Raw genomic sequence first — 22,228 nt, forward strand, 5'->3', positions numbered from 1 at the left:
TCTCTCTCTCTCTCTCTCTCTCTCTCTGGTTAGTGCACTGGCTTTGTTTCTTTCTCTCTCTGGTTAGTACACTGGTATTGACTCTCTGGTTAGTGCACTGGTTTCGACTCTCTAAGGTTAGTGCACTGGCTTTGACTCTTTCTGGTTAGTGCACTGGCTTTGACTCTGTCTGGTTAGTGCACTTGCTTTGACTCTCTTGATTAGTGCATTGGATTTGACTCTCTCTGGTTAGTGCGCTGGTTTTGACTCTCTGAACAGTGCACTGGTTTTGACTCTCTCTCTGGATAGTGCTCTGGCTTTGGCCCTCTTTGGTTAGTGCACAGGCTTTGACTCTCTCTCTCTCTGGTTAGTGCACTGGCTTTGTCTCTTTCTCTCTCTGGTTAGTTCACTGGTTTTGACTCTCTGGTTAGTACACTGGCTTTTAATCTCTCTATGGTTATTGCACTGGCTTTGACTCTCTCTCTCTCTCTCTCTCTGTTTAGTTCACTGTTTGTGACTTTCTGTCTGGATAGTGCACTGGTTTTGAGTCTCTCTCTCTCTGGTTAGTGCATTGGCTTTGTCACTCTCTCTGGTTAGTGCACTGGTTTCGACTCTCTAAGGTTAGTGCACGGGCTTTGACTCTCTCTGGTTAGTGCACTGGCTTTGACTGTTTCTCTCTCTCTCTGGTTAGTGCACGGGCTTTGACTGTCTGCTTTGAGCACTAGCTTTGACTCTCTCTCTCCCTCTCTGGTTAGTACACTGGCTTTGACTTTCTGGTTAGTGCACTGGCTTTGACTTCCGCTCTGGTTAGTGCAATTGTTTTGACTCTCTTGTTAGTGCACTGGATTCGAGTCTCTGGTAAGTGCACTGGCTTTGACTATCTGGTTAGTGCACTGGCTCCATCTCTCTCTCTCCCTCCCCCTCTCTCTCTCTCTCTCTCTCTCTCTCTCTCTCTCTCTCTCTCTCTCTCTCTCTCTCTCTCTCTCTCTCTCTATCTCTCTCTCTCTATCTCTCTCTCTCTCTCTGGTTAGAGCATTGGCTTTGACTCTCTCGGCTTAGTGCAATAGCATTGACTCTCTCTCTGGTTAGTGCACTGGTTTTCACTCTCTCTGGTTAGTGCACTTGCTTTGACTCTTCTGGTTTGTGCACTGTCTTTGACTCTCTCTCTCTCTCTCTCTCTCTTTCTTTCTCTCTGTCTCTCTCTCTGTCTCTCTCTCTGTCTCTGTCTCTCTCTCTCTCTCTCTCTCTCTGGTTAGTGCACTGAATTTGACTCCCTGTTTATTACACATTCTTTGACTCCCTGGTTATTGCACTGGCTTTGATTCCCTGGTAAGTGCACTGGCTTTCTCTCTCTCTCTCTCTCTCTCTCTCTCTCTCTCTCTCTCTCTCTCTCTCTCTCTCTCTCTCTCTCTCTCTCTCTCTCTCTGGTTAGTGCACTGGCTTTGACTCTATCTGGTTAGTGCACTTGCTTTGACTCTCTTGATTAGTGCATTGGCTTTGACTCTCTCTGGTTAGTGCGCTGGTTTTGACTCTCTGAATAGTGCACTGGTTTTGACTCTCTCTCTCTCTGCATAGTGCTCTGGCTTTGTCCCTCTTTGGTTAGTGCACAGGCTTTGACTCTCTCTCTCTCTCTCTCTCTGGTTAGTGCACTGGCTTTGTCTCTTTCTCTCTCTGGTTAGTTCACTGGTTTTGACTCTCTGGTTAGTACACTGGCTTTTAATCTCTCTATGGTTATTGCACTGGCTTTGACTCTCTCTCCCTCTCTCTCTGTTTAGTTCACTGTTTGTGACTTTCTCTCTGGATAGTGCACTGGTTTTGAGTCTCTCTCTCTCTTGTTACTGCATTAGCTTTGACTCTCTCCAGTTAATGCACTGGCTTTGTGTCTCTCCCTCTCTGGTTAGTGCACTGGTTTCGACTCTCTAAGGTTAGTGCACTGCCTTTGACTCTCTCTGGTTAGTGCACTGGCTTTGACTGTCTCTCTCTCTCTCTGGTTAGTGCACTGGCTTTGACTGTCTGCTTAGAGCACTAGCTTTGACTCTCTCTCTCTCTCTCTCTGATTAGTGCACTGGCTTTGACTTTCTGGTTAGTGCACTGGCTTTGACTTCCACTCTGGTTAGTGCACTTGCTTTGACTCTCTTGTTAGTGCACTGGATTCGAGTCTCTGGTAGGTGCACTGGCTTTGACTATCTGGTTAGTGCACTGGCTCCCTCTCTCTCTCTCTCTCTCTCTCTCTCTCTGTCTTCTCTCTCTCTCTCTCTCTCTCTGGTTAGTGCACTGGCTTTGACTATCTGGTTAGTGCACTGGCTCCCTTTGTCTCTCTCTCTCTCTCTCTTCTCTCTCTCTCTCTCTCTCTCTGGTTAGAGCATTGGCTTTGACTCTCTCGGCTTACTGCAATAGCATTGACTCTCTCTCTGGTTAGTGCACTGGTTTTGACTCTCTCTCGTTAGTGCACTTGCTTTGACTCTTTTGGTTTGTACACTGTCTTTGACTCTCTCTCTCTCTCTCTCTCTCTCTCTCTCTCTCTCTCTCTCTCTCTCTCTCTCTCTCTCTCTCTCTCTCTCTCTCTCTCTCACTCTCTCTCTCTGGTTAGTGCACTGAATTTGACTCCCTTTTTATTACACATTCTTTGACTCCCTGGTTATTGCACTGGCTTTGATTCCCTGGTAAGTGCACTGGCTTTCTCTCTCTCTCTCTCTCTCTCTCTGGTTAATGCACTGACTTTGACTCTATCTCTGGTTAGTGCACTGGCTTTGACTCTCTCTGGTTAATGCACTGGCTTTCTCTATCCCTCACTCTCTGGTTAGGGCACTGGCTTTGACTCTGGTTAATGCATTGGCATTGACTTTCTCTCTGGTTAGTGGACTGGCTTTGACTTTATCTCTGGATAGTGCACTGGCTTTGCTTCTCTCTCTCTCTCTCTCTCTCTCTCTCTCTCTCTCTCTCTCTCTCTCTCTCTCTCTGTTTAGTGCACTGGTTTTGACTTTCTCTCTGGATAGTGCACTGGTTTAGACTCTCTCTCTCTCTGGTTACTGCATTAGCTTTGACTCTCTCTGGTTAGTGCACTGGCTTTGACTCTATCTGTGTTAGTGCACTTGCTTTTACTCTCTTGATTAGTGCATTGGCGTTGACTCTCTTGTTAGTGCACTGGTTTTGACTCTCTCTGGTTAGTGCACTGGAACCGACTATCTTTGTTTCATGCACTGGCTTTGAATCTCTTTGGTTTGTGCACTGGCTTTGACTCTCTCTGGATAGTGCACTGGCTTTCTCTCTCCCTCTCTCTCTCTGGTTAGGGCACTGGATTTGACTCTGGTTAGTGAACTGGATTTGACTCTCTGGATAGTGCGCTGGCTTTGACTCTGTTTGGTCAGTGCACTGGCTTTGACTCTCCCTCTCTCTGGTTAGTGCACTGGCTTTGTCTCTTTCTCTCTCTGGTTAGTGCACTGGTATTGACTCTCTGGTTAGTGCACTGGCTTTTACTCTCTCTCTCTGGTTAGTGCACTGGCTTTGTCTCCATCTCTGGTTAGTGCACTGGCTTTGACTCTCTCTGGTTAGTGCACTGGCTTTCTCTACCCCTCTTCTTCTGCTTAGTAAACTGGCTTTGATTCTGGTTAGTGCATTGGCTTTGACTTTCTCTCTGGTTAGTGGACTGGCTTTGACTTTCTCTCTGGATAGTGCACTGGCTTTGATTCTCTCTCTCTATCTCTATCTCTCTCTCTCTCGCTCTCTCTCTCTCTCTCTCTGGTTAGTGCACTGGCTTTGTTTCTTTCTCTCTCTGGTTAGTGCACTGGTATTGACTCTCTGGTTAGTGCACTGGCTTTTAATCTCTCTCTCTCTGGTTAGTGCACTGGCTTTGACTCCCTCTTAGTGCACTGGCTTTGACTCTCTCTGGTAGTGCACTGGTTTTGACTCTATCTGGTTAGTGCAATTGCTTTGACTCTTTTGGTTTGTGCACTGTCTTTGACTCTCTCTCTCTGTCTCTCTCTCTCTCTCTCTGGTTAATGCATGGATTTGACACCCTGTTTATTACACAGTCTTTGACTCCCTGGTTAGTGCACTGGCTTTGATTCCCTGGTAAGTGCACTGGCTTTGACTCCCTATCTCTCTCTCTCTCTCTCTCTCTCTCTCTCTCTGGTTAATGCACTGGCTTTGACTCTATCTATGGTTATTGCACTGGCTTTGACTCTCTCTTGTTAGTGCACTGGCTTTGATTCTCTCTCTCTCTATCTCTCTCTCTCTCTCTCTCTCTCTCTCTCTCTCTCTCTCTCTCTCTCTCTGGTTAGTGCACTGGCTTTGTTTCTTTCTCTCTCTGGTTAGTACACTGGTATTGACTCTCTGGTTAGTGCACTGGCTTTTACTCTCTCTCTCTCTCTGGTTAGTGCACTGGCTTTGACTCCCTCTTAGTGCACTGGCTTTGACTCTCTCTGGTAGTGCACTGGTTTTGACTCTATCTGGTTAGTGCACTGGCTTTGACTCTTTTGGTTTGTGCACTGTCTTTGACTCTCTCTCTCTCTGTCTCTCTCTCTCTCTCTCTCTCTCTCTCTCTGGTTAATGCACTGGATTTGACACCCTGTGTATTACACAGTCTTTGACTCCCTGGTTAGTGCACTGGCTTTGACTCCCTATCTCTCTCTCTCTCTCTCTCTCTCTCTCTCTCTCTCTCTCTCTCTCTCTGGTTATTGCACTGGCTTTTACTCTATCTATGGTTATTGCACTGGCTTTGACTCTCTCTTGTTAGTGCACTGGCTTTTTCTATCCCTCTCTCTCTGATTAGGGCACTGGCTTTGACTCTGGTTAGTGCACTGGCTTTGACTCTCTCTCTGGATAGTGCGCTGGCTTTGATTCTCTTTCGTTAGTGCACTGGCTTTGACTCTCTCTGGATAGTGCACTGTCTCTCCCCCCCCTCTCTCTGGTTAGGGCACTGGATTTGACTCTGGTTAGTGAATTGGCTTTGACTCTCTGGATAGTGCGCTGGCTTTGACTCTGTTTGGTCAGTGCACTGGCTTTGACTCTCTCTCACTTCTGGTTAGTGCACTGGCTTTGTCTCTTTCTCTCTCTGGTTAGTGCACTGGTATTGACTCTCTGGTTAGTGCAATGGCTTTCACTCTCTCTCTCTCTCTCTGGTTAGTGCACTGGCTTTGACTCTCTCTCACTTCTGGTTAGTGCACTGGCTTTGTCTCTTTCTCTCTCTGGTTAGTGCACTGGTATTGACTCTCTGGTTAGTGCACTTGCTTTGACTCTTTTAGTTTGTGCACTGTCTTTGATTCTCTCTCTCTCTCTCTCTCTCTCTCTCTCTATCTCTCTCTCTGTCTCTCTCTCTGTCTCTCTCTCTCTCTTGTTAATGCTCTGGCTTTGACTCTATCTCTGGTTAGTGCACTGGCTCTCTCTATCCCTCTCTCTCTGGTTAGGGCACTGGCCTGGACTCTGGTTAGTGCATTGGCTTTGACTTTCTCTCTGGTTAGTGGACTGGCTTTGACTTTCTCTCTGGATAGTGCACTGGCTTTGATTCTCTCACTCTGTCTCTCTCTCTCTCTCTCTCTCTCTCTCTCTCTCTCTCTCTCTCTCTCTCTCTGGTTAGTGCACTGGCTTTGACTCTATCTGGTTAGTGCACTTGCTTTGACTCTCTTGATTAGTGCATTGGCTTTGACTCTCTCTCGTCAGTGCGCTGGTTTTGACTATCTGAATAGTGCACTGGTTTTGAATCTCTCTCTCTGGATAGAGCTCTGGCTTTGTCCCTCTTTAGTTAGCGCACAGGCTTTGACTCTCTCTATCTCTCTGTTTAGTGCACTGGCTTTTATCTCTCTATGGTTAGTGCACTGGCTTTGACTCTCTCTCTCTCTCTCTGTTTAGTGCACTGGTTTTGACTTTCTCTCTGTTTAGTGCACTGTCTTTCTCTCTCTCTCTCTCTCTCTCTCTCTCTCTCTCTCTCTCTCTCTCTCTCTCTGGTTAATGCACTGGCTTTGACTCTATCTCTGGTTAGTCCACTGGCTTTGACTCTCTGGTTAGTGCACTGGCTTTCTCTAGCCCTCTCTCTCTGGTTAGGGCACTGGCTTTGAATCTGGTGAGTGCATTGGCTTTGACTTTCTCTCTGGTTAGTGGACTGGCTTTGACTTTCTCTCTGGTTAGTGCACTGGCTTTGATTCTCTCTCTCTCTCTCTCTCTCTCTCTCTCTCTCTCTCTCTCTCTCTCTCTCTCTGGTTAGTGCACTGGCTTTGACTCTATCTGGTTAGTGCACTTGCTTGACTCTCTTGATAAGTGCATTGGCTTTGACTCTCTCTCGTCAGTTCACTGGTTTTGACTCTCTGAATAGTGCACTGGTTTTGACTCTCTCTCTGGATAATGCTTTGGTTTTGTCCCTCTTTGGTTAGCGCACAGGCTTTGACTCTCTCTCTCTGGTTAGTGCACAGGCTTTGACTCTCTCTCTCTGGTTAGTGCACTGGCTTTGTCTCATTCTCTCTCTGGTTAGTTCACTGCTTTTGACTCTCTGGTTAGTGCACTGGCTTTGACTCTCTCTCTCTCTGTTTAGTGCACTGTTTGTGACTTTCTCTCTGGATAGTGCACTGGTTTTGAGTCTCTCTCTCTCTGGTTACTGCATTAGCTTTGACTCTCTCTGGTTAATGCACTGGCTTTGAGTCTCTCCCTCTCTGGTTAGTGCTTTGGCTTTGTCACTCTCTCTGGTTAGTGCACTGGTTTCGACTCTCTAAGGTTAGTGCACTGGCTTTGACTCTATCTGGTTAGTGCACTTGCTTTGAGTCTCTTGATAAGTGCATTGGCTTTGACTCTCTCTCGTCAGTTCACTCTCTCTTTCGTCAGTTCACTGGTTTTGACCCTCTCTCTCTGGATTTTGCTCTGGTTTTGTCCCTCTTTGGTTAGCGCACAGGCTTTGACTCTCTCTCTCTCTGGTTAGTGCACTGGCTTTGTCTCTTTCTCTCTCTGGTTAGTTCACTGCTTTTGACTCTCTGGTTAGTGCACTGGCTTTGACTCTCTCTCTCTCTGTTTAGTGCACTATTTGTGACTTTCTCTCTGGATAGTGCACTGGTTTTGAGTCTCTCTCTCTCTCGTTACTGCTTTAGGTTTGACTCTCTCTTGTTAATGCACTGGCTTTGAATCCCTGGTAAGTGCACTGGCTTTCTCTCTCTCTCTCTCTCTCTCTCTCTCTCTCTCTCTCTCTCTGGTTAATGCACTGGCTTTGACTCTATCTCTGGTTAGTCCACTGGCTTTGACTCTCTCTGGTTAGTGCACTGGCTTTCTCTAGCCCTCTCTCTCTGGTTAGGGCACTGGCTTTGAATCTGGTTAGTGCATTGGCTTTGACTTTCTCTCTGGTTAGTGGACTGGCTTTGACTTTCTGTCTGGATAGCGCACTGGCTTTGATTCTCTCTCTCTCTCTCTCTCTGTCTCTCTCTCTGTCTCTCTCTCTCTCTCTCTCTCTCTCTCTCTCTCTCTCTCTCTCTCTCTCTCTCTCTCTCTCTCTCTGGTTAGTGCACTGGCTTTGACTCTATCTGGTTAGTGCATTTGCTTTGACTCTCTTGATAAGTGCATTGGCTTTGACTCTCTCTCTCGTCAGTTCACTGGTTTTGACTCTCTGAATAGTGCACTGGTTTTGACTCTCTCTCTCTCTGGATAGTGCTCTGGTTTTGTCCCTCTTTGGTTAGCGCACAGGCTTTGACTCTCTCTCTCTGGTTAGTGCACTGGCTTTGTCTCTTTTTCTCTCTCTGGTTTGTTCACTGCTTTTGACTCTCTGGTTAGTGCACTGGCTTTGACTCTCTCTCTCTCTGTTTAGTGCACTGTTTGTGACTTTCTCTCTGGATAGTGCACTGGTTTTGAGTCTCTCTCTCTCTCTGGTTACTGCATTAGCTTTGACTCTCTCTGGTTAATGCACTGGCTTTGAGTCTCTCCCTCTCTGGTTAGTGCATTGGCTTTGTCACTCTCTCTGGTTAGTGCACTGGTTTCGACTCTCTAAGGTTAGTGCACTGGCTTTGACTCTCTCTGGTTAGTGCACTGGCTTTGACTGTCTCTCTCTCTCTGGTTAGTGCACTGGCTTTGACTGTCTGCTTAGAGCACTAGCTTGGACTCTCTCTCTCTCTCTGATTAGTGCACTGGCTTTGACTTTCTGGTTAGTGCACTGGTTTTGACTTCCACTCTGGTTAGTGCACTTGCTTTGACTCTCTTGTTAGTGCACTGGATTCGATTCTCTGGTTAGTGCACTGGCTTTGACTATCTGGTTAGTGCCTCTCTCTCTCTCTCTCTCTCTCTTCTCTCTCTCCCTCTCTGGTTAGTGCACTGGCTTTGATTCTCTCTCTCTCTCTCTCTCTCTCTCTCTCTCTCTCTCTCTCTCTCTCTCTCTCTCTCTCTCTCTCTCCCTCTCTCTCTCTGGTTAGTGCACTGGCTTTGACTCTATCTGTGTTAGTGCACTTGCTTTGACTCTCTTGATTAGTGCATTGGCTTTGACTCTCTTGTTAGTGCACTGGTTTTGACTCTCTCTGGTTAGTGCACTGGAACCGACTATCTTTGTTTCATGCTCTGGCTTTGAATCTCTTTGGTTTGTGCACTGGCTTTGACTCTCTCTGGATAGTGTACTGGCTTTCTCTCTCCCTCTCTCTCTGGTTAGGGCAGTGGATTTGACTCTGGTTAGTGAACTGGCTTTGACTCTCTGGATAGTGCACTGGCTTTGACTCTGTTTGGTCAGTGCACTGGCTTTGACTCTCCCTCTCTCTGGTTAGTGCACTGGCTTTGTCTCTTTCTCTCTCTGGTTAGTGCACTGGTATTGACTCTCTGGTTAGTGCACTGGCTTTTACTCTCTCTCTCTGGTTAGTGCACTGGCTTTGTCTCCATCTCTGGTTAGTGCACTGGCTTTGACTCTCTCTGGTTAGTGCACTGGCTTTCTCTACCCCTCCTCTTCTGCTTAGTAAACTGGCTTTGATTCTGGTTAGTGCATTGGCTTTGACTTTCTCTCTGCTTAGTGGACTGGCTTTGACTTTCTCTCTGGATAGTGCACTGGCTTTGATTCTCTCTCTCTATCTCTATCTCTCTCTCTCTCTCTCTCTCTCTCTCTCTGGTTAGTGCACTGGCTTTGACTTCCACTCTGGTTAGTGCTGTTGCTTTGACTCTCTTGTTAGTGCACTGGATTCGAGTCTCTGGTTAGTGCACTGGCTTTGACTATCTGGTTAGTGCCTCTCTCTCTCTCTCTCTCTCTCTTCTCTCTCTCTCTCTCTCTCTCTCTGGTTAGAGCATTGGCTTTGACTCTCTCGGCTTAGTGCAATAGCATTGACTCTCTCTCTGGTTAGTGCACTAGCTTTGACTCTTTTGGTTTGTGCACTGTCTTTGACTCCCTCTCTCTCTCTCTCTCTCTCTCTCTCTTTCTCTCTGTCTCTCTCTCTGTCTCTCTCTCTCTCTCTCTCTCTCTCTCTCTGTTTAGTGCACTGGTTTTGACTTTCTCTCTGGATCGTGCACTGGTTTTGAGTCTCTCTCTCTCTGGCTACTGCATTAGCTTTGACTCTCTCTGGTTAATGCATTGGCTTTGAGTCTCTCCCTCTCTGGTTAGTGCACTGGCTTTGATTCTCTCTATCACTCTCTCTCTCTCTCTCTCTCTCTCTCTCTCTCTCTCTCTCTCTCTCTCTCTCTCTCTCTCTCTCTCCCTCTCTCTCTCTGGTTAGTGCACTGGCTTTGACTCTATCTGTGTTAGTGCACTTGCTATGACTCTCTTGATTAGTGCATTGGCTTTGACTCTCTTGTTAGTGCACTGGTTTTGACTCTCTCTGGTTAGTGCACTGGAACCGACTATCTTTGTTTCATGCTCTGGCTTTGAATCTCTTTGGTTTGTGCACTGGCTTTGACTGTCTCTGGATAGTGCACCGGCTTTCTCTCTCCCTCTCTCTCTGGTTAGGGCAGTGGATTTGACTCTGGTTAGTGAACTGGCTTTGACTCTCTGGATAGTGCGCTGGCTTTGACTCTGTTTGGTCAGTGCACTGGCTTTGACTCTCCCTCTCTTTGGTTAGTGCACTGGCTTTGTCTCTTTCTCTCTCTGGTTAGTGCACTGGTATTGACTCTCTGGTTAGTGCACTGGCTTTTACTCTCTCTCTCTCTGGTTAGTGCACTGGCTTTGTCTCCATCTCTGGTTAGTGCACTGGCTTTGACTCTCTCTGGTTAGTGCACTGGCTTTCCCTACCCCTCTTCTTCTGCTTAGTAAACTGGCTTTGATTCTGGTTAGTGCATTGGCTTTGACTTTCTCTCTGGTTAGTGGACTGGCTTTGACTTTCTCTCTGGATAGTGCACTGGCTTAGATTCTCTCTCTCTATCTCTCTCTCTCTCTCTCTCTCTCTCTCTCTCTCTCTCTCTCTCTCTCTCTCTCTCTCTCTCTCTCTCTCTCTCTCTGGTTAGTGCACTGGCTTTGTTTCTTTCTCTCTCTGGTTAGTGCACTGGTATTGACTCTCTGGTTAGTGCACTGGCTTTTAATCTCTCTCTCTCTGGTTAGTGCACTGGCTTTGACTCCCTCTTAGTGCACTGGCTTTGACTCTCTCTGGTAGTGCACTGGTTTTGACTCTATCTGGTTAGTGCAATTGCTTTGACTCTTTTGGTTTGTGCACTGTCTTTGACTCTCTCTCTCTCTGTCTCTCTCTCTCTCTCTCTGGTTAATGCATGGATTTGACACCCTGTTTATTACACAGTCTTTGACTCCCTGGTTAGTGCACTGGCTTTGATTCCCTGGTAAGTGCACTGGCTTTGACTCCCTCTCTCTCTCTCTCTCTCTCTCTCTCTCGTTAATGCACTGGCTTTGACTCTATCTATGGTTATTGCACTGGCTTTGACTCTCTCTGGTTAGTGCACTGACTTTTTCTATCCCTCTCTCTCTGGTTCGGGCACTGGCTTTGACTCTGGTTAGTGCACTGGCTTTGACTCTCTTTCTGGATAGTGCGCTGGCTTTGATTCTCTTTCGTTAGTGCACTGGCTTTGACTCTCCCTGGATGGTGCACTGGCTCCCCCCTCTCTCTCTGGTTAGGGCACTGGATTTGACTCTGGTTAGTGAATTGGCTTTGACTCTCTGGATAGTGCGCTGGCTTTGACTCTATCTCTGGTTAGTCCACTGGCTTTGACTCTCTCTGGTTAGTGCACTGGCTTTCTCTACCCCTCTCTCTCTGGTTAGGGCTCTGGCTTTGAATCTGGTTAGTCCATTGGCTTTGACTTTCTCTCTGGTTAGTGCACTGGCTTTGACTCTATCTGGTTAGTGCACTTGCTTTGACACTCTTGATAAGTGCATTGGCTTTGACTCTCTCTCGTCAGTTAACTGGTTTTGACTCTCTGAATAGTGGACTGGTTTTTACTCTCTCTCTCTGGATAGTGCTCTGGTTTTGTCCCTCTTTGGTTAGCGCACAGGCTTTGACTCTCTCTCTCTCTCTGGTTAGTGCACTGGCTTTGTCTCATTCTCTCTCTGGTTAGTTCACTGCTTTTGACTCTCTGGTTAGTGCACTGGCTTTTAATCTCTCTATGGTTAGCGCACTGGCTTTGACTCTCTCTCTCTCTCTGTTTAGTGCACTGGTTTTGACTTTCTCTCTGGATAGTGCACTGGCTTTGATTCTCTCTCTCTATCTCTCTCTCTCTCTCTCTCTCTCTGGTTAGTGCACTGGCTTAGACTCTCTTGATTAGTGCACTTGCTTTGACTCTCTTGATTATTGCATTGGCTTTGACTCTCTCTGGTTAGTGCGCTGGTTTTGACTCTCTCTCTGGATAGTGCTCTGGCTTTGTCCCTCTTTGGTTAGTGCACAGGCTTTGACTCTCTCTCTCTCTCTGGTTAGTCCACTGGCTTTGTCTCTTTCTCTCTCTGGTTAGTTCACTGGTTTTGACTCTCTGGTTATTACACTGGCTTTTAATCTCTCTATGGTTATTGCACTGGCTTTGACTCTCTCTCTCTCTCTCTCTCTCTGTTTAGTTCACTGTCTGTGACATTCTCTCTGGATAGTGCACTGGTTTTGAGTCTCTCTCTCTCTGGTTACTGCATTAGCTTTGACTCTCTCTGGTTAATGCACTGGCTTTGAGTCTCTCCCTCTCTGGTTAGTGCAATGGCTTTGTCACTCTCTCTGGTTAGTGCACTGGTTTCGACTCTCTAAGGTTAGTGCACTGGCTTTGACTCTCTCTGGTTAGTGCACTGGCTTTGACTGTCTCTCTCTCTCTGGTTAGTGCACTGGCTTTGACTGTCTGCTTAGAGCACTAGCTTTGACTCTCTCTCTCTCTCTCTCTGATTAGTGCACTGGCTTTGACTTTCTGGTTAGTGCACTGGCTTTGACTTCGAATCTGGTTAGTGCACTTGCTTCGACTCTCTTGTTAGTGCACTGGATTCGAGTCTCTGGTAGGTGCACTGGCTTTGACTATCTGGTTAGTGCACTGGCTCCCTCTCTCTCTCTCTCTCTCTCTCTATTCTCTCTCTCTCTCTCTCTCTCTCTCTGGTTAGAGCATTGGCTTTGACTCTCTCGGCTTAGTGCAATAGCATTGACTCTCTCTCTGGTTAGTGCACTGGTTTTGACTCTCTCTGGTTAGTGCACTTGCTTTGACTCTTTTGGTTTGTGCACTGTCTTTGACTCTCTCTCTCTCTGTCTCTCTCTCTCTGGTTAGTGTACTGGCTTTGACTGTCTGCTTAGAGCACTAGCTTTGACTCTCTCTCTCTCTCTGGTTAGTGCACTGGCTTTGACTTTCTGGTTAGTGCACTGGCTTTGACTTCCACTCTGGTTAGTGCACTTGCTTTGACTCTCTTGTTAGTGCACTGGATTCGAGTCTCTGGTTAGTGCACTGGCTTTGACTATCTGGTTAGTGTCTCTCTCTCTCTCTCTCTCTCTCTCTTCTCTCTCTCTCTCTCTGGTTAGAGCATTGGCTTTGACTCTCTCGGCTTAGTGCAATAGCATTGACTCTCTCTCTGGTTAGTGCACTTGCTTTGAATCTTTTGGTTTGTGCACTGTCTTTGACTCCCCCTCTCTCTCTCTCTCTCTCTCTCTCTCTCTCTCTCTCTCTCTGTTTTTCTCTCTGTCTCTCTCTCTGTCTCTCTCTCTGTCTCTCTCTCTGTCTCTCTCTCTCTCTCTCTCTCTCTCTCTCTCTCTGTTTAGTGCACTGGTTTTGACTTTCTCTCTGGATCGTGCACTGGTTTTGAGTCTCTCTCTCTCAGGTTACTGCATTAGCTTTGACTCTCTCTGGTTAATGCATTGGCTTTGAGTCTCTCCCTCTCTGGTTAGTGCACTGGCTTTGATTCTCTCTCTCTCTCTCTCTCTCTCTCTCTCTCTCTCTCTCTCTCTCTCTCTCTCTCTCCCTCTCTCTCTCTGGTTAGTGCACTGGCTTTGACTCTATCTGTGTTAGTGCACTTGCTTTGACTCTCTTGATTAGTGCATTGGCTTTGACTCTCTTGTTAGTGCACTGGTTTTGACTCTCTCTGGTTAGTGCACTGGAACCGACTATCTTTGTTTCATGCTCTGGCTTTGAATCTCTTTGGTTTGTGCACTGGCTTTGACTCTCTCTGGATAGTGCACTGGCTTTCTCTCTCCCTCTCTCTCTGGTTAGGGCAGTGGATTTGACTCTGGTTAGTGAACTGGCTTTGACTCTCTGGATAGTGCGCTGGCTTTGACTCTGTTTGGTCAGTGCACTGGCTTTGACTCTCCCTCTCTCTGGTTAGTGCACTGGCTTTGTCTCTTTCTCTCTCTGGTTAGTGCACTGGTATTGACTCTCTGGTTAGTGCACTGGCTTTTACTCTCTCTCTCTGGTTAGTGCACTGGCTTTGTCTCCATCTCTGGTTAGTGCACTGGCTTTGACTCTCTCTGGTTAGTGCACTGGCTTTCTCTACCCCTCTTCTTCTGCTTAGTAAACTGGCTTTGATTCTGGTTAGTGCATTGGCTTTGACTTTCTCTCTGGTTAGTGGACTGGCTTTGACTTTCTCTCTGGATAGTGCACTGGCTTTGATTCTCTATCTCTATCTCTCTCTCTCTCTCTCTCTCTCTCTCTCTCTCTCTCTCTCTGGTTAGTGCACTGGCTTTGTTTCTTTCTCTCTCTGGTTAGTGCACTGGTATTGACTCTCTGGTTAGTGCACTGGCTTTTAATCTCTCTCTGTCTGGTTAGTGCACTGGCTTTGACTCCCTCTTAGTGCACTGGCTTTGACTCTCTCTGGTAGTGCACTGGTTTTGACTCTATCTGGTTAGTGCAATTGCTTTGACTCTTTTGGTTTGTGCACTGTCTTTGACTCTCTCTCTCTGTCTCTCTCTCTCTCTCTGGTTAATGCATGGATTTGACACCCTGTTTATTACACAGTCTTTGACTCCCTGGTTAGTGCACTGGCTTTGATTCCCTGGTAAGTGCACTGGCTTTGACTCCCTATCTCTCTCTCTCTCTCTCTCTCTCTCTCTCTCTCTCTCTGGTTAATGCACTGGCTTTGACTCTATCTATGGTTATTGCACTGGCTTTGACTCTCTCTGGTTAGTGCACTGGCTTTTTCTATCCCTCTCTCTCTGGTTCGGGCACTGGCTTTGACTCTGGTTAGTGCACTGGCTTTGACTCTCTTTCTGGATAGGGCGCTGGCTTTGATTCTCTTTCGTTAGTGCACTGGCTTTGACTCTCCCTGGATAGTGCACTGGCTCCCCCTCTCTCTCTGGTTAGGGCACTGGATTTGACTCTGGTTAGTGAATTGGCTTTGACTCTCTGGATAGTGCGCTGGCTTTGACTCTATCTCTGGTTAGTCCACTGGCTTTGACTCTCTCTGGTTAGTGCACTGGCTTTCTCTACCCCTCTCTCTCTCTGGTTAGGGCTCTGGCTTTGAATCTGGTTAGTCCATTGGCTTTGACTTTCTCTCTGGTTAGTGCACTGGCTTTGACTCTATCTGGTTAGTGCACTTGCTTTGACTCTCTTGATAAGAGCATTGGCTTTGACTCTCTCTCGTCAGTTAACTGGTTTTGACTCTCTGAATAGTGGACTGGTTTTTACTCTCTCTCTCTGGATAGTGCTCTGGTTTTGTCCCTCTTTGGTTAGCGCACAGGCTTTGACTCTCTCTCTCTCTCTGGTTAGTGCACTGGCTTTGTCTCATTCTCTCTCTGGTTAGTTCACTGCTTTTGACTCTCTGGTTAGTGCACTGGCTTTTAATCTCTCTATGGTTAGCGCACTGGCTTTGACTCTCTCTCTCTCTCTGTTTAGTGCACTGGTTTTGACTTTCTCTCTGGTTAGTGCACTGGATTTGATTCTCTCTCTCTCTATCTCTCTCTCTCTCTCTCTCTCTCTGGTTAGTGCACTGGCTTAGACTCTCTTGATTATTGCATTGGCTTTGACTCTCTCTGGTTAGTGCGCTGGTTTTGACTCTCTCTCTGGATAGTGCTCTGGCTTTGTCCCTCTTTGGTTAGTGCACAGGCTTTGACTCTCTCTCTCTCTGGTTAGTCCACTGGCTTTGTCTCTTTCTCTCTCTGGTTAGTTCACTGGTTTTGACTCTCTGGTTATTACACTGGCTTTTAATCTCTCTATGGTTATTGCACTGGCATTGACTCTCTCTCTCTCTCTCTCTCTCTGTTTAGTTCACTGTCTGTGACTTTCTCTCTGCATAGTGCACTGGTTTTGAGTCTCTCTCTCTCTGGTTACTGTATTAGCTTTGACTCTCTCTGGTTAATGCACTGGCTTTGAGTCTCTCCCTCTCTGGTTAGTGCAATGGCTTTGTCACTCTCTCTGGTTAGTGCACTGGTTTCGACTCTCTAAGGTTAGTGCACTGGCTTTGACTCTCTCTGGTTAGTGCACTGGCTTTGACTGTCTCTCTCTCTCTGGTTAGTGCACTGGCTTTGACTGTCTGCTTAGAGCACTAGCTTTGACTCTCTCTCTCTCTCTCTCTCTGATTAGTGCACTGGCTTTGACTTTCTGGTTAGTGCACTGGCTTTGACTTCGACTCTGGTTAGTGCACTTGCTTTGACTCTCTTGTTAGTGCACTGGATTCGAGTCTCTGGTAGGTGCACTGGCTTTGACTATCTGGTTAGTGCACTGGCTCCCTCTCTCTCTCTCTCTCTCTCTCTCTCTCTCTCTCTCTTCTCTCTCTCTCTCTCTCTCTCTCTCTGGTTAGAGCATTAGCTTTGACTCTCTCGGCTTAGTGCAATAGCATTGACTCTCTCTCTGGTTAGTGCACTGGTTTTGACTCTCTCTGGTTAGTGCACTTGCTTTGACTCTTTTGGTTTGTGCACTGTCTTTGACTCTCTCTCTGTCTCTCTCTCTCTGGTTAGTGTACTGGCTTTGACTGTCTGCTTAGAGCACTAGCTTTGACTCTCTCTCTCTCTCTGGTTAGTGCACTGGCTTTGACTTTCTGGTTAGTGGACTGGCTTTGACTTTCTCTCTGGATAGTGCACTGGCTTTGATTCTCTCTCTCTATCTCTCTCTCTCTCTCTCTCTCTCTCTCTCTCTCTCTCTCTCTCTCTCTCTCTCTCTCTCTGGTTAGTGCACTGGCTTTGTTTCTTTCTCTCTCTGGTTAGTGCACTGGTATTGACTCTCTGGTTAGTGCACTGGCTTTTAATCTCTCTCTCTCTGGTTAGTGCACTGGCTTTGACTCCCTCTTAGTGCACTGGCTTTGACTCTCTCTGGTAGTGCACTGGTTTTGACTCTATCTGGTTAGTGCAATTGCTTTGACTCTTTTGGTTTGTGCACTGTCTTTGACTCTCTCTCTCTGTCTCTCTCTCTCTCTCTGGTTAATGCATGGATTTGACACCCTGTTTATTACACAGTCTTTGACTCCCTGGTTAGTGCACTGGCTTTGATTCCCTGGTAAGTGCACTGGCTTTGACTCCCTATCTCTCTCTCTCTCTCTCTCTCTCTCTCTCTCTCTCTGGTTAATGCACTGGCTTTGACTCTATCTATGATTATTGCACTGGCTTTGACTCTCTCTGGTTAGTGCACTGGCTTTTTCTATCCCTCTCTCTCTGGTTCGGGCACTGGCTTTGACTCTGGTTAGTGCACTGGCTTTGACTCTCTTTCTGGATAGTGCGCTGGCTTTGATTCTCTTTCGTTAGTGCACTGGCTTTGACTCTCTCTGGTTAGTGCACTGGCTTTCTCTACCCCTCTCTCTCTGGTTAGGGCTCTGGCTTTGAATCTGGTTAGTCCATTGGCTTTGACTTTCTCTCTGGTTAGTGCACTGGCTTTGACTCTATCTGGTTAGTGCACTTGCTTTGACTCTCTTGATAAGTGCATTGGCTTTGACTCTCTCTCGTCAGTTAACTGGTTTTGACTCTCTGAATAGTGGACTGGTTTTTACTCTCTCTCTCTGGATAGTGCTCTGGTTTTGTCCCTCTTTGGTTAGCGCACAGGCTTTGACTCTCTCTCTCTCTCTCTGGTTAGTGCACTGGCTTTGTCTCATTCTCTCTCTGGTTAGGTCACTGCTTTTGACTCTCTGGTTAGTGCACTTGCTTTGACTCTCTTGTTAGTGCACTGGATTCGAGTCTCTGGTTAGTGCACTGGCTTTGACTATCTGGTTAGTGCCTCTCTCTCTCTCTCTCTCTCTCTCTTCTCTCTCTCTCTCTCTCTCTCTCTGGTTAGAGCATTGGCTTTGACTCTCTCGGCTTAGTGCAATAGCATTGACTCTCTCTCTGGTTAGTGCTCTTGCTTTGACTCTTTTGGTTTGTGCACTGTCTTTGACTCCCTCTCTCTCTCTCTCTCTCTCTCTCTCTCTTTTTCTCTCTGTCTCTCTCTCTGTCTCTCTCTCTGTCTCTCTCTCTGTCTCTCTCTCTGTCTCTCTCTCTGTCTCTCTCTCTCTCTCTCTCTCTCTCTCTCTCTCTGTTTAGTGCACTGGTTTTGACTTTCTCTCTGGATCGTGCACTGGTTTTGAGTCTCTCTCTCTCTGGTTACTGCATTAGCTTTGACTCTCTCTGGTTAATGCATTGGCTTTGAGTCTCTCCCTCTCTGGTTAGTGCACTGGCTTTGATTCTCTCTCTCTCTCTCTCTCTCTCTCTCTCTCTCTCTCTCTCTCTCTCTCCCTCTCTCTCTCTGGTTAGTGCACTGGCTTTGACTCTATCTGTGTTAGTGCACTTGCTTTGACTCTCTTGATTAGTGCATTGGCTTTGACTCTCTTGTTAGTGCACTGGTTTTGACTCTCTCTGGTTAGTGCACTGGAACCGACTATCTTTGTTTCATGCTCTGGCTTTGAATCTCTTTGGTTTGTGCACTGGCTTTGACTCTCTCTGGATAGTGCACTGGCTTTCTCTCTCCCTCTCTCTCTGGTTAGGGCAGTGGATTTGACTCTGGTTAGTGAACTGGCTTTGACTCTCTGGATAGTGCGCTGGCTTTGACTCTGTTTGGTCAGTGCACTGGCTTTGACTCTCCCTCTCTCTGGTTAGTGCACTGGCTTTGTCTCTTTCTCTCTCTGGTTAGTGCACTGGTATTGACTCTCTGGTTAGTGCACTGGCTTTTACTCTCTCTCTCTCTGGTTAGTGCACTGGCTTTGTCTCCATCTCTGGTTAGTGCACTGGCTTTGACTCTCTCTGGTTAGTGCACTGGCTTTCTCTACCCCTCTTCTTCTGCTTAGTAAACTGGCTTTGATTCTGGTTAGTGCATTGGCTTTGACTTTCTCTCTGGTTAGTGGACTGGCTTTGACTTTCTCTCTGGATAGTGCACTGGCTTTGATTCTCTCTCTCTATCTCTCTCTCTCTCTCTCTCTCTCTCTCTCTCTCTCTCTCTCTCTGGTTAGTGCACTGGCTTTGTTTCTTTCTCTCTCTGGTTACTGCACTGGAACCGACTATCTTTGTTTCATGCTCTGGCTCTGAATCTCTTTGGTTTGTGCACTGGCTTTGACTCTCTCTGGATAGTGCACTGGCTTTCTCTCTCCCTCTCTCTCTGGTTAGGGCAGTGGATTTGACTCTGGTTAGTGAACTGGCTTTGACTCTCTGGATAGTGCGCTGGCTTTGACTCTGTTTGGTCAGTGCACTGGCTTTGACTCTCCCTCTCTCTGGTTAGTGCACTGGCTTTGTCTCTTTCTCTCTCTGGTTAGTGCACTGGTATTGACTCTCTGGTTAGTGCACTGGCTTTTACTCTCTCTCTCTGGTTAGTGCACTGGCTTTGACTTTCTGGTTAGTGCACTGGCTTTGACTTCCACTCTGGTTAGTGCACTTGCTTTGACTCTCTTGTTAGTGCACTGGATTCGAGTCTCTGGTTAGTGCACTGGCTTTGACTATCTGGTTAGTGCCTCTCTCTCTCTCTCTCTCTCTCTCTTTTCTCTCTCTCTCTCTCTCTCTCTCTCTGGTTAGAGCATTGGCTTTGACTCTCTCGGCTTAGTGCAATAGCATTGACTCTCTCTCTGGTTAGTGCACTTGCTTTGACTCTTTTGGTTTGTGCACTGTCTTTGACTCCCCCTCTCTCTCTCTCTCTCTCTCTCTCTCTCTCTCTTTTTCTCTCTGTCTCTCTCTCTGTCTCTCTCTCTGTCTCTCTCTCTGTCTCTCTCTCTGTCTCTCTGTCTCTCTCTCTCTCTCTCTCTCTCTCTCTCTCTCTCTCTCTGTTTAGTGCACTGGTTTTGACTTTCTCTCTGGATCGTGCACTGGTTTTGAGTCTCTCTCTCTCTGGTTACTGCATTAGCTTTGACTCTCTCTGGTTAATGCATTGGCTTTGAGTCTCTCCCTCTCTGGTTAGTGCACTGGCTTTGATTCTCTCTCTCTCTCTCTCTCTCTCTCTCTCTCTCTCTCTCTCTCTCTCTCTCTCTCTCTCTCTCTCCCTCTCTCTCTCTGGTTAGTGCACTGGCTTTGACTCTATCTGTGTTAGTGCACTTGCTTTGACTCTCTTGATTAGTGCATTGGCTTTGACTCTCTTGTTAGTGCACTGGTTTTGACTCTCTCTGGTTAGTGCACTGGAACCGACTATCTTTGTTTCATGCTCTGGCTTTGAATCTCTTTGGTTTGTGCACTGGCTTTGACTCTCTCTGGATAGTGCACTGGCTTTCTCTCTCCCTCTCTCTCTGGTTAGGGCAGTGGATTTGACTCTGGTTAGTGAACTGGCTTTGACTCTCTGGATAGTGCGCTGGCTTTGACTCTGTTTGGTCAGTGCACTGGCTTTGACTCTCCCTCTCTCTGGTTAGTGCACTGGCTTTGTCTCTTTCTCTCTCTGGTTAGTGCACTGGTATTGACTCTCTGGTTAGTGCACTGGCTTTTACTCTCTCTCTCTGGTTAGTGCACTGGCTTTGTCTCCATCTCTGGTTAGTGCACTGGCTTTGACTCTCTCTGGTTAGTGCACTGGCTTTCTCTACCCCTCTTCTTCTGCTTAGTAAACTGGCTTTGATTCTGGTTAGTGCATTGGCTTTGACTTTCTCTCTGGTTAGTGGACTGGCTTTGACTTTCTCTCTGGATAGTGCACTGGCTTTGATTCTCTCTCTCTCTATCTCTCTCTCTCTCTCTCTCTCTCTCTCTGTCTCTCTCTGGTTAGTGCACTGGCTTTGTTTCTTTCTCTCTCTGGTTAGTGCACTGGAACCGACTATCTTTGTTTCATGCTCTGGCTTTGAATCTCTTTGGTTTGTGCACTGGCTTTGACTCTCTCTGGATAGTGCACTGGCTTTCTCTCTCCCTCTCTCTCTGGTTAGGGCAGTGGATTTGACTCTGGTTAGTGAACTGGCTTTGACTCTCTGGATAGTGCGCTGGCTTTGACTCTGTTTGGTCAGTGCACTGGCTTTGACTCTCCCTCTCTTTGGTTAGTGCACTGGCTTTGTCTCTTTCTCTCTCTGGTTAGTGCACTGGTATTGACTCTCTGGTTAGTGCACTGGCTTTTACTCTCTCTCTCTGGTTAGTGCACTGGCTTTGTCTCCATCTCTGGTTAGTGCACTGGCTTTGACTCTCTCTGGTTAGTGCACTGGCTTTCTCTACCCCTCTTCTTCTGCTGAGTAAACTGGCTTTGATTCTGGTTAGTGCATTGGCTTTGACTTTCTCTCTGGTTAGTGGACTGGCTTTGACTTTCTCTCTGGATAGTGCACTGGCTTTGATTCTCTCTCTCTATCTCTATCTCTCTCTCTCTCTCTCTCTCTCTCTCTCTCTCTCTCTCTCTCTCTCTCTCTCTCTGGTTAGTGCACTGGCTTTGTTTCTTTCTCTCTCTGGTTAGTGCACTGGTATTGACTCTCTGGTTAGTGCACTGGCTTTTAATCTCTCTCTCTCTGGTTAGTGCACTGGCTTTGACTCCCTCTTAGTGCACTGGCTTTGACTCTCTCTGGTAGTGCAATGGTTTTGACTCTATCTGGTTAGTGCAATTGCTTTGACTCTTTTGGTTTGTGCACTGTCTTTGACTCTCTCTCTCTGTCTCTCTCTCTCTCTCTCTGGTTAATGCATGGATTTGACACCCTGTTTATTACACAGTCTTTGACTCCCTGGTTAGTGCACTGGCTTTGATTCCCTGGTAAGTGCACTGGCTTTGACTCCCTATCTCTCTCTCTCTCTCTCTCTCTCTCTCTCTCTCTCTCTGTTTAGTGCACTGTTTGTGACTTTCTCTCTGGATAGTGCACTGGTTTTGAGTCTCTCTCTCTCTGGTTACTGCATTAGCTTTGACTCTCTCTGGTTAATGCACTGGCTTTGAGTCTCTCCCTCTCTGGTTAGTGCATTGGCTTTGTCACTCTCTCTGGTTAGTGCACTGGTTTCGACTCTCTAAGGTTAGTGCACTGGCTTTGAATCTCTCTGGTTAGTGCACTGGCTTTGACTGTCTCTCTCTCTCTGGTTAGTGCACTGGCTTTGACTGTCTGCTTAGAGCACTAGCTTTGACTCTCTCTCTCTCTCTGATTAGTGCACTGGCTTTGACTTTCTGGTTAGTGCACTGGTTTTGACTTCCACTCTGGTTAGTGCAATTGCTTTGACTCTCTTGTTAGTGCACTGGATTCGAGTCTCTGGTAGGTGCACTGGCTTTGACTATCTGGTTAGTGCACTGGCTCCCCCTCTCTCTCTCTCTCTCTCTCTCTCTCTCTTTCTCTCTCTCTCTCTCTCTCTCTCTCTCTCTTCTCTCTCTCTCTCTCTCTCTCTGGTTAGAGCATTGGCTTTGACTCTCTCGGCTTAGTGCAATAGCATTGACTCTCTCTCTGGTTCGTGCACTTGCTTTGACTCTCTTTGGTTTGTGCACTGTCTTTGACTCTCTCTCTCTCTCTCTCTCTCTCTTTCTCTCTTTCTCTCTGTCTCTCTCTCTCTCTCTCTCTCTCTCTCTCTCTCTCCCTCTCTCTCTGGTTAGTGCACTGGCTTTGACTCTATCTGTGTTAGTGCACTTGCTTTGACTCTCTTGATTAGTGCATTGGCTTTGACTCTCTTGTTAGTGCACTGGTTTT

This window comes from Carcharodon carcharias, chromosome 12 (genome assembly GCF_017639515.1).
Source record: "Carcharodon carcharias isolate sCarCar2 chromosome 12, sCarCar2.pri, whole genome shotgun sequence".
NCBI lineage: Eukaryota > Metazoa > Chordata > Chondrichthyes > Lamniformes > Lamnidae > Carcharodon > Carcharodon carcharias.